This window comes from Zingiber officinale, chromosome 10A (assembly GCF_018446385.1).
Source record: "Zingiber officinale cultivar Zhangliang chromosome 10A, Zo_v1.1, whole genome shotgun sequence".
Taxonomy (NCBI): Eukaryota; Viridiplantae; Streptophyta; class Magnoliopsida; order Zingiberales; family Zingiberaceae; genus Zingiber; species Zingiber officinale.
This window is the reverse complement of record NC_056004.1, coordinates 78,785,587-78,796,460: the sequence shown is the minus strand read 5'-3', so window position 1 is coordinate 78,796,460 and position 10,874 is coordinate 78,785,587.

The following is a 10,874-nucleotide window of genomic DNA, read 5'->3' as shown; positions in this document are numbered from 1 at the left end:
TTTCTTATTCCCGAAACCTAAACTTTTCCTCACCCTTCCTTCGCGACGGCGTCGGCTCTCGGGCGGAAACAGAGCCGAATCTAGGGCTCATCTCCGGCGGCCGACGAGGACTTTTTCCGACGAGATCTCCACACCTTCGTGATCCCCTCGTCAAGAAGAACAAGTAGATACCAAGAGATCTTTGAGGAAACAACTTCTCCGAATCCTAGCAGCCTTTTCTCTCCGGTTGTAAGTCCAAGAACAGCGAGGTGAGTTGCTACTCACCTGCAGTAGGAGTTGTTCCGAGCTTTGATTCGTTTTCATGGCTTTCGGATTCTTGTTTTCCGTGATTTTCTTCCTTATTGCTCTAAAGGTTGAAGTAGCCATAGAACCCTAGTTTTCAGATCTAAAGCTTTGGTATTCAGCTTAAGTCTTGTTGAGGTTTTGGTTAGCATAGTAAGTTTCGGATCTTGTTTCCCTTGAATTTGAAGCATGCCGTACAACAGTGATTTCCGTTTAGTTTGTTGCCTTGGCACATAACAAGAAGAACAATCATGCTTTGGTTCCTTGTAGGTTCTAGTGTATCATCATATCCACGTATCAACTTTAGATAGCAGCAGAATTATTTTGGTAAATGGCAATTTTTAGCAAGCCTATATGGAGAAATTCATTGGTAGTATGCAGATTATCTTGTGAGCACATTTTGGATCGGATTCAAGGTTGTTTATGTTCCTTAGTGATGCTTTCAGATTTTGGAACAAATTGTTTATTTGTTTATGTTCCTTAGTAGACTTATTCATTTGTAGCTTAATTAGACATGCCAATTTGATTTCCTTTATAGCTTACTGGACCAGCATGTGTTTATTAAGCATTTAAGTTTCAGTTTTTATGTATATACATATATATGCACATTGAATATTATGAGTTAGTTTAATCTGTTGGTTTCCTTAATGGTAGATTAATGGATTTATTTAGAGCAGTGTACAGGATTGACTGTACTTAATTCCTTAGGTATCTAAAGCAAGCTATTAATTCTGTATCTTTTGGAAATGAATAAGTTGATTAGATGTTAACAGCATTGTGAATTTAGTTTATATAGATATACATGAGTAGATCTTTTAGTTCCCATTTGCTATTGATTTCGGGTTCTTTTCTTTTGCTGTTTTCAAGCATGAGCAGTTTTAGTTTTCATTGCTGTTTAGTATTTCCTGATGAAGCATGATATTCTGTTAATTCCATGCAGCAACGATTCCTTTATTTTCTAGATTCTATTGCATGCCTAGTAGTTGAATTGGTTTTACTTTCACAGCATGCTTAAGTTGTTCTAGTTTCCTATTTGCTATTGGAATAACATGAGCAGTTCTATTTTTATAGCATGCAGATTTTTATAAGTAAAGTATGCAGATTTTGATAGGCTTAATATGCAGATTTTTGTTAAGCTTTGCATGCAGATTTATGTTAAGCTTTGTATACAGATTTTCAGTACGTAGGGTGTGTTCTAGTGCACACCAAGTGCTTGATAAAATGCTTAGCTCAATATAATGCTACAATAGGCATTTTAATAGCTCAGTTAATGCAGTAGAAGCATTTAAAATAACTTATTTAGTCTTGCTTCAGCTTATATGGGACTACGGTCCAATGGGTGGGCTCCCACAGTCGTCTCTAGGTTCAGATAACCTAGTTCTAGGTTCAGATAACCTAGTTAAAGCAAGGTAAGAAAATTAGCTATGAAATCAGTATTTTATTTTCAGCAGTGGCACTGTACTGGATTTGATATCCATTGGGTTGGGCTCCCATAGTCGTCCCTAGGTTTAGATAACCTAGTAAACCCTACTAGACTCGGAACTTGCAATCCCGGGTTTAGTTAGGGATGCGCGCACAGCAAGTACAGTTGCCGGGGCCATCAACAGCATGATTACTATTTTGATCTATTATGTAAATAGTTTTCAAAACTTCACAAATTAGTTATGTGAATACAAGTTAGACTCAGTTTAGCATTAATTAGTTCAACTTAAGTATCAGTTCAGTTTCCTATTGATACACATGATAGTTCTATGATTAGTTGTACATGTTTAGTATTTCAGTTAGTATGATTCCTTTGCTATTTATGAGCATGATTAGCTATACATGTTTAGTATTTCAGTTAGCATGATTCCTTTGCTATTTATGAGCATGAGTAGCTATACATGTTAGCTTTTCAGTTAGTTGATTTCTTTGCTATTTATGAGCATGAGTAGCTTTACATGTTAACATTCTGTTTTAGCATGTTTTTATTTATATACATGCATATCAAGTTTTTGTGAGTAGGATAGCGCTCACTAAGCTTTTAGCTTATAGATACTATTTTCCTCCTACTGCAGATAAAGGAAAAGCTAAAGTATAAGGAAGAAGGCGACAAGGAGATGCTGTGACGGTGTGTGATGTGTGGACTATGGAGATCCTTGAGACTTAGCTAAAGAACTCACTTAGTTTAAGAATTTGTTTAGCTTAATTTCTTATTAAGTTGATAAGAAAATTTTGTAGTAGGAAGTTATGTTTCCGCTTTTCATTACTTGCATGATTTGATTTATTAAACTGCGTGGTTGTGAAAATATATGTTCCAGCCGCCTGTGGCTGAGTATACTCTGTATGTATTTACGGATATGGTCACCGGTACAGGGGAGACTCCGCCGAAATTTTTCGGTAGAGATTCCTCGTGGTTTCGATCACACCAGTTAAGTAGAGTTAGCAGTTAAGTAGCGTCCACCTCTAGAGAGTGGTAGTAGATAGGAAGGTGGGTCGCTACAGCAGGTGTTCTTCTGATGTTATTGGCTGAAGGCCTTTATATAGGCCTATTCTGGGCTCCTGGAATCCCTCCGAGCACCTAGACCATTGCTGACATGGTGATCTCTTGTCAAAACTTGATTTGTCAAGTTTATCCACCTCCGGGCGCCTGGCACCTGAACCATTAACGTGGGTTCGACCAGTTGTCGTGCTCCAACTCAGCTACTAGATGACTTTTCTTGTCTAGATGCTTGGACCAACTTTGGGCGCCCTAACTACCCGGGTGCCTGCCAAGCACCCTATGAGTAGCTTGCCCGGGCGTCTGGAGCAACTGTGGATGCCTGAACCACTTTTTTCCTTTCTCTTTCCTACAACAAAAAGTTAGTCTAGGTATAAAAATTATCCTACAAGATAGAGTTAACACATTAAAAATATGATTAAATTATGACTTAGATCCTGTCTCCTTAAGATTAGGATCTAGTCAAGGTCTCAGCTTAGGTTTCCCAAATGAACCTAAGCTGGACCGATGCCTACTATTCCCTTAACCGGGAACGCGCCCTCACTGGATCTCTCCTTTAGTTGCTTATCTCCACTTACGAATTGTAGACTTCAAGTCCCTTGACCCACCAGGATTTCCTACTAGATTTTGACCAATCTGGAATTCCTCCTGCCATATCTCAGCCGGTTTGGACTTCATGCCAGCTATCAACCTAGTTGGACTTCCTCCTACCAAATCTCAACCAATCTATACTTTATGCTAGCTATCAACCTAGCTGGGCTTCCGCCTATTGCTAGGTCCTCCGAACCTGTCAACTCCTGTACACTTGATAAAATAATTAGGCTATAAACACCCTAACTTTAATTCCCTTATCACTTATCAAAACCTAAATTAGATTATTATTGCAACTTACACCAACACCCCATTGCACCCTTGTTTGAGCTTCTTTGATCATCTTGTCGGTGGCTCCAGCCATCTTAGCTTCTGATAATACCCACGATCCTCCTTAGATGCGGAGCTTATCAACTGGGCTCAGACCTTGATGGAAGAGTTTGGAACTCTGACTCTAATTTCAGCTTCTCCCTCCCTTTGAGCAGCCAAAGCATTTCATCTATGAAGGATCAAACGATGTGATAGAGGGGGGATGAATATCACACGTTAAAAACTTTTTCTTTTGAATCATTGAAACAAGAGTAGTGCAGTGGAAAATAAATAACTTGTTTCGATTACTTGGTTCAGAGCCTAGGTTAACTTCTACTCCAAGACCTGTGATCTCTTTATCACACCGTTGGGCAATCCACAAAAACTCTTCTTTTCGAAACCTTTGAAAAGAAGTAATTTATACAGATGAAAAGTATAAGATAGTAACAGTAACTATCTTATTAGAATTTAAGTACAACACAAGCTATTAAATTATACCAAAAAAGAATATAAATGAAGATTGTCGGTGCCTTGTCGGAGTAGTAGCTTGCTTGAGGATGTAATGTAGAGCTAAAGCACGAACAGAGACTTTTTAGAGAGATGAACTGAAAACTTGATCACTGCCTTGAATCTCGAGTTCCCCTTTTATAATCATGGTTCGATCGACTAATAAATCCATCGGTCGACTAATCCGTTTAGTCGATCGAATCTCCTATTGGTCGACTAATTCGTTCAGTCGACTAAACCTCCTTTTGGTCAACTAAACCCTGTGTTTCCCTTCTTTACTGAGATCCAATCCTTACGCATTTATGAGCTTTAATGGTTCGATCAACTGATCACCTTGTTTGATCGATCGAATAATGAACTTTCCCTATTCATTGAGATTCACACTTAATTCATCATTAATGAGGTGGCCATTCAGTCAACCGATCCCTGGGTTCGGTCGAATGATTAGCCTGGCTTCTATCTTTACTTTGGCTCGATTTGATCTCTACATGTCATCACCTTTTAGTCAATCGATCTGTTGGTTCAGTAGATCGATCAAGATTTGATCAGACTCTATTCTGCTCTGGTCTGAGTCGATCTGGTTCGGCAGACCAATCCCTTGGTTCGGTTGACGGATCAGGCTGATTCATCTAAAATAGAGTTAAACAGTATATACCCCTACAAAACAAAGGTTAGCATAGTTTTATGATGCATGAGTAGTATTTGACAGTAATACTATTAGATTTTGAGGAGTGTCTTAAGGCAATCGCCTTTTTATTTTTACTATTTATTTGATAAATATAGATTCACTATTTGAATGCATATTATATGTTTGATATTCTTAAACTCATTTATTAAATGTCTGTAATATAATTCATAGCATGAGAGAATTTGTGATTGGATCACAACTTGCAATTATCTCTACATGTGCAATTATAAACATATTAGAATTTCCCTAGTCGTCGAATTGATGCATTCGGACATCATCAATTCTGTAAGACTAGCATGGGTTATACTCCTTGGTTCTGTAACACCCGCCCTTACTCACACCCTTAAGCTACAGGACAAACGTTACGCTTTCCTCGTACTGTCTTAAATTTTCGGCATTCTTACCTGTTATAGGCTGCTTAGTCCATATACCTATTCTAACCTGTTACGACTGGTAGGAATTAACTTGTAGCCACGTAGGGCCGAAGGGAGTCAAAAGCTTCTAGCGGGTCTGGACCGTGTGGCCCTGACAGGTGTTGTGCTCTCAACTGACACAGGGCACGACCGTGCAAGGGGTCGCACGACCGTGTCACCTAGAAGCGCACGACAGTGTGAGGGTCACACGACCATGTCCCCTTGACAGAGGGGAAGAGGTACATGGCCGTGTGAATCTACACGGCTGTGTCACCTTGGCCGAGAGGGAGAGAGACACGGCTACGTGTTTTCACATGGCCGTGTAGCCTTGGCCGAGAGGAGGAGGTGCACGGCCGTGTGTTTTCACATGGTTGTGTCACCTTTGGCCGAGAGGAGGAAGGGCACGACCGTGTGCTTCCACACGAATGTGTCACCTTGGCCGAGAGGAGGCAGTGCATGGCCGTGCAAACCCACACGGCCGTGCCACAGGCCGTGCGGAAGACCCCCTTTCTCCACCGGAAAAGTGTGTTCTCCTCTTATTCACTTTCACTTGCCATTCAAAATTCTGCCAAGCTATCAAATCCATTCTAAACCAATTAGTGGCAGTATCTTAGGTAAAGCGGAGTAAAGAAACAAAACTAAAGTTCTACATGTTCCCAAAACAACCAAATCTCGGATCTCTTTCCATTGTTCCGCCACACACACAAACACACAAGCACCACTCCTGCTGCCTCCTCCTACTCAAGCTTTCCTTTACCTTTATCTGCAATATAAGAAAATGCAAATCTATAAGTGGATGCTTAGTAAGTACCGTCTACTCACAAAACAATGCATTAAAAGATATCATGCTTTTTAAAAGAGAACATGCTTTCCAAATTGCTTGCGGAAACACAAAACATGCACTTGTCCATAATTCACCATGAACTACATACCTAGGAAATATGTATATAGAATTCATTTTAAAATCAGTTTATCATGCAAAATATCCACTTAAAATCATGTCATGAAAAACATAAAACTTGTTATGCTATAGAGATCAGACCCTGCACTCTCTAACTCTAGTTCTCAACTTAATAATGTTTTCACTTTAACAAATCAATGAGCTTTGAAAACTTTATCTTACATACTAGTGAAAATAATAATCAACTTGCTTTGAGCCCGACATTGTACCACTTTGCGCGCATCCTTAATAAGATCCGAGGTAGCTAATCCCGAACCCATTAAGGTACTAGTAGGCAGTCTAGGAGCCTAGGGGCGATCTAGGAGCCCACCCATGGACCTTGTGTCTGGTACATGCCTTTCTAAAGTAAAATACTTTCTTTTACCTTTAATTTCTTGTACTTGCACTTGCATGACATTTAACCAAACACCTTATGCGCGCTTATTTTCCCCGTATTTATAGGGAAGCACTTTAGGAACTTGATTATACTTCTTAGTCCCAAAACTTAATGGGAAGCAAATCAAAATAATCTAAACATGCTCTTAATCCCAAAACTTTTAGGGGCATCACATATATCATAGCATCTATCTTTTCTTAACATGAAATAAACATCTCATAACATGCATCTTCCTTTACATGTTTAAAACGTATCAATCTAAGTAACATCGAAACAACTTATACTGCAGGTGAGAGATACTTACATCCTTTTGCTAGATCTTACTATTATGGAGGGTATAGGTAAGAAAATCCTCTCTTTTGTATGCCTTGATCTCCAAAACACCCTTCACGTGTGTAAGAACCTTGTGGAATTATCCTCTTAGATCCTCCCCTTGAATACTTAAAACTTTAGAAACCCTAGTCCTAGATCTTGGCCGAAAATCACAAAGGTGAAAGAGAGGATTTCGGCTAGAGAGGAGAAGAGGAAGAGGGAGATGAAAGTTAGGTTTTCATCTCATCCTTTCCCTTTTATACCAAGTGGAAGTTGAAGCATCTCTTCACATATACTCTACATATAATGAATTGTTTCATATTCCTAATGTGATGGTTTACCACCACCTAATGGTTATTTAAACTAATCTTAAATAAGAGGTCTAGGGTTTAAATCCTAGCCCGGGCCATTTATGAGTATATTTTAATTTCTTATCTCTTCTTATATTCCTTTTTTTTGCCCATTTAAAAATAGGGAAAATTTGTAGGTGTTACAGGTTCACCAAGAAACTATTTTCTCACAACCTGAAGACATTAGGATGTCGAGAGTTAAATGTGAATGTTAGTTATGGTAACTAGTTCATTAGAGTGACTCATTGTAAGACTTGATATGGTTCACTACATATATATAGATATGTCTGTGAAAGTTCTTACTAAAACACGATTGCAAGTTTCTTTCAACTTGAGGTATACAAGCCATCTTGTTCATGGAAACTTATTCTTTAATATCTTAAGAAAGCATCTCATCAAGGTGTGGACTCAGGATAATTGGGTATAAGTTGAATTACTTGAAGGTGTTTGGATAGCCCATAGAGGATTCACCACTCCTTGCGAGAAGACGTATACCCTATGACCACTCGTTAGGATAATTACTCAAAGTCTTTGGCCAAAGCATGACATGTTAAGAGTACGAGACTCTTAGACACATGTACGAGTAATTTAAATCCATAAAATGAGAAAGTATTACTTGGGCTAGGCGTGATGTAGTCACCCTAGTCGGGACTGACACATAGATCATGTCCTGAATAAAGTGGGTATAAGACGAGTGAAAGGAACGAGACACAACTCACTATAGCCCCTGAAAGGTTCAGAATTAATTTTGAAATCAACTATATTTTTTGGCTAATTGGGGATTATGATGTACTACTAGGTGCCACTCATTGTCATTCTATAATTAAGTGGTTAATTATAGATGACCAAAATAAACTAAGAACCTATTTGGTCACACACACTATGAGTCTTTAAAAGACGTAAAATAAGTTACAGAATAGGATTCTTAAATCAAGAGATAAATATTTTGTTAGACCATGCATAAGACAAATATAGAAATATTTGTTGAATTGGAAGCGAGGATGATCTACATCTCTTATGGAAGAGTTGGACCCTATTTGGATTAGTCATGAACCAACTTGGTTTGATTATGAACCAAACCAAGGGTTAATGGGTTAATTTTTAGTTAAGGGATGATGTGATGGATTTGGGTTTTCTAATCCAACTCATTAATGAGGGTTATATATTGATATGGTTGAGAGAAAAATTATCACATGAGATCATAATTAGCTTGATAGGGTTTTTAGAAACTTTAACCCAATTTTTCTTCTCTCCCCTTCTCTCTCTCCCCACCAACAAGGAGAAGCCTCTTCTTGTTGCTGTGAGCCACCAAGGAAGGAAGAGCCTTTTCCTTGTTTGCTTTCTCTTCTTCCTCTTGATCCCTCTTATTCGCTCGTGGCTAGTAACTTCCAAAGGAAAGGCTTATACTCACAAAGTTGTCTTGAGGAGCTCGGCATAGATACGAATAGAGGCGAGGTTTGACAGTGTCGCTACGGTTGATGCCCTTCTCGTTACATATAGGTCATCCGTAAGGTATACCTAGAATAATGGTTATTTGTTTCATTTTTGCTTTATGATCTTGTCTGTGCAATAGTATCCTACATGCGTGTGGTGTGTGTGTTATAATACATTAGATTTATATGCGTTAGACTTCCGCTGTGCATGTTTACGAAACGTGTTTTAGCACACATCACATCAGGCATATCCCAACAGTGGTATCAGAGCCTGATCATGCTTTGACATAATCGTAAAATAGTTTATGAATATTTATAGTTATAGTTTTATTTATTTTTGGATGATTAGGGAAAAATGGATCGGAAAAATTATTTTATGGTGAAAATGGAACATAACCATTTTCAATCAATCAACTGATTAATTAGGATTATCTTGATCAATTCAGCTTGATTGCGTCACATTTTTCCACCTTGAATCGATCCATTAATAGATTCAAGAATAAAATTTGTAAACAGAATCGAGCTGGATCAATCAGCCAATCGATTGAAGATGGCTGGATCGATCGGTCGATCGATCCAGAGAAGAAATATGATTTCTTCATCTCTATTCGCTTCTGGGTCGATCGGCAAATCGATCCAGAAGCCCTAGATCGATCGATCGATCGATTTAGGTTGTAATTTTTCAAATAGAGAGCTTTTGGATTGATCAACCCTAGATTGATCAGCCGATCGATTAAGGCCCTGTTTCTAAACAGAAAATTAAAAAAATTCTAATTTTGGTAATTCAAGTTAATTAAAGTAATTATAAAAATTTCCTAATATGTTAGGAAATTATAATTAGGGGATTTGTTCCCAAAATTATATTTACGAAATTTATTTTCTTAAATTGTTATTAGAGAATTTATTTCCTAACTTAGAATTACTTAATTAGGAATTATTTCTCTAAATAAAATATGTGATTAGTTTTGGAAATTTGTTTTCAAATCTAAAATTAAAATATTTTCTTTTATGAAATCAAATCTTTTACATAAATTTTATAATTTATAATTAAGGATTTTTTATTTATGAAATTAAATCTGTAAAAGATATTTTATAAAACATGTAAATATAGGATCATGATTTATGAAATCAAATCCTTACACATATTTTATATATCCAAATAAAATAATGATAACTATAAAATTAGGTATGCATCTTATATCATTTGTATGTCATATAATTGCATTTTTGCCATGCATGTGATATGATTAGATCATGTCATGCGTGTGATGTGTCATACTATGCCATGTGTGCAACGTGTCATGTCATCATTTATGGCATGCGTATAATGTCATGTAGATATAATTTTGCATGATATATATGAGACCTAAATCCCTTACTCAATATTAAAACCTATATCTTCTGTTAATATGGTAAGAATCAGAGTTTAAGTTCTTATTTGAGTTGTTGGCCAAACTCAAGGTCAACTTGAAATTAAATATGTTCAAACCATAGAGATACAATTTTATGATTAACGGGTCAGTTTTAAACTTAAAGTGTTGATTTGTTGCGTCAAAGCCATGATCAATGTCGATAGAGGTGAAATTAGGTGATATGCATTTGATGTATACTTGTTAATGTGTTAACAATCCAATATTTATGCAAAAATCAATTATATGCTAGCATAATGTGATAGTTGCATATAAGTGATGTGCAATCGATAAACTTGTTACCTACCACTATAGTTAAGAATGATTTATTCACCAAAGTCAAGGTTATTCTTATCTCTGGTGGATATCAACCTGTTTGGAGAAAACCTACCATCTCCCGAATTCAAAATAAGAGTATTTTAATTTGATAAATAAGTGAACTTTTATTACATGTAAATTGTTTACATAAATAAAATTATGTCTCTCATACATTCTCATTTTTTGTATTTCTAGATTAATCATTTAATTATGACTTCTATTAATCTGCGTTTGATTTTGATCTTGAACAAACTGACTGGGGTAAACTTCTTAGACTGGTTTTGATGTTTGAGAATTGTTCTTAAAGTTGAGAAGCTAGCTTATGTCCTTGAATAGCCTCTTCCCACAAGTCTTGATGCCGATGTAACTGCAGACCACTTGTTGGCCCATCAGAAATATAAAGATGATTCTGTACTTGATGGTTGCATCATGTTAGCTATTATAAC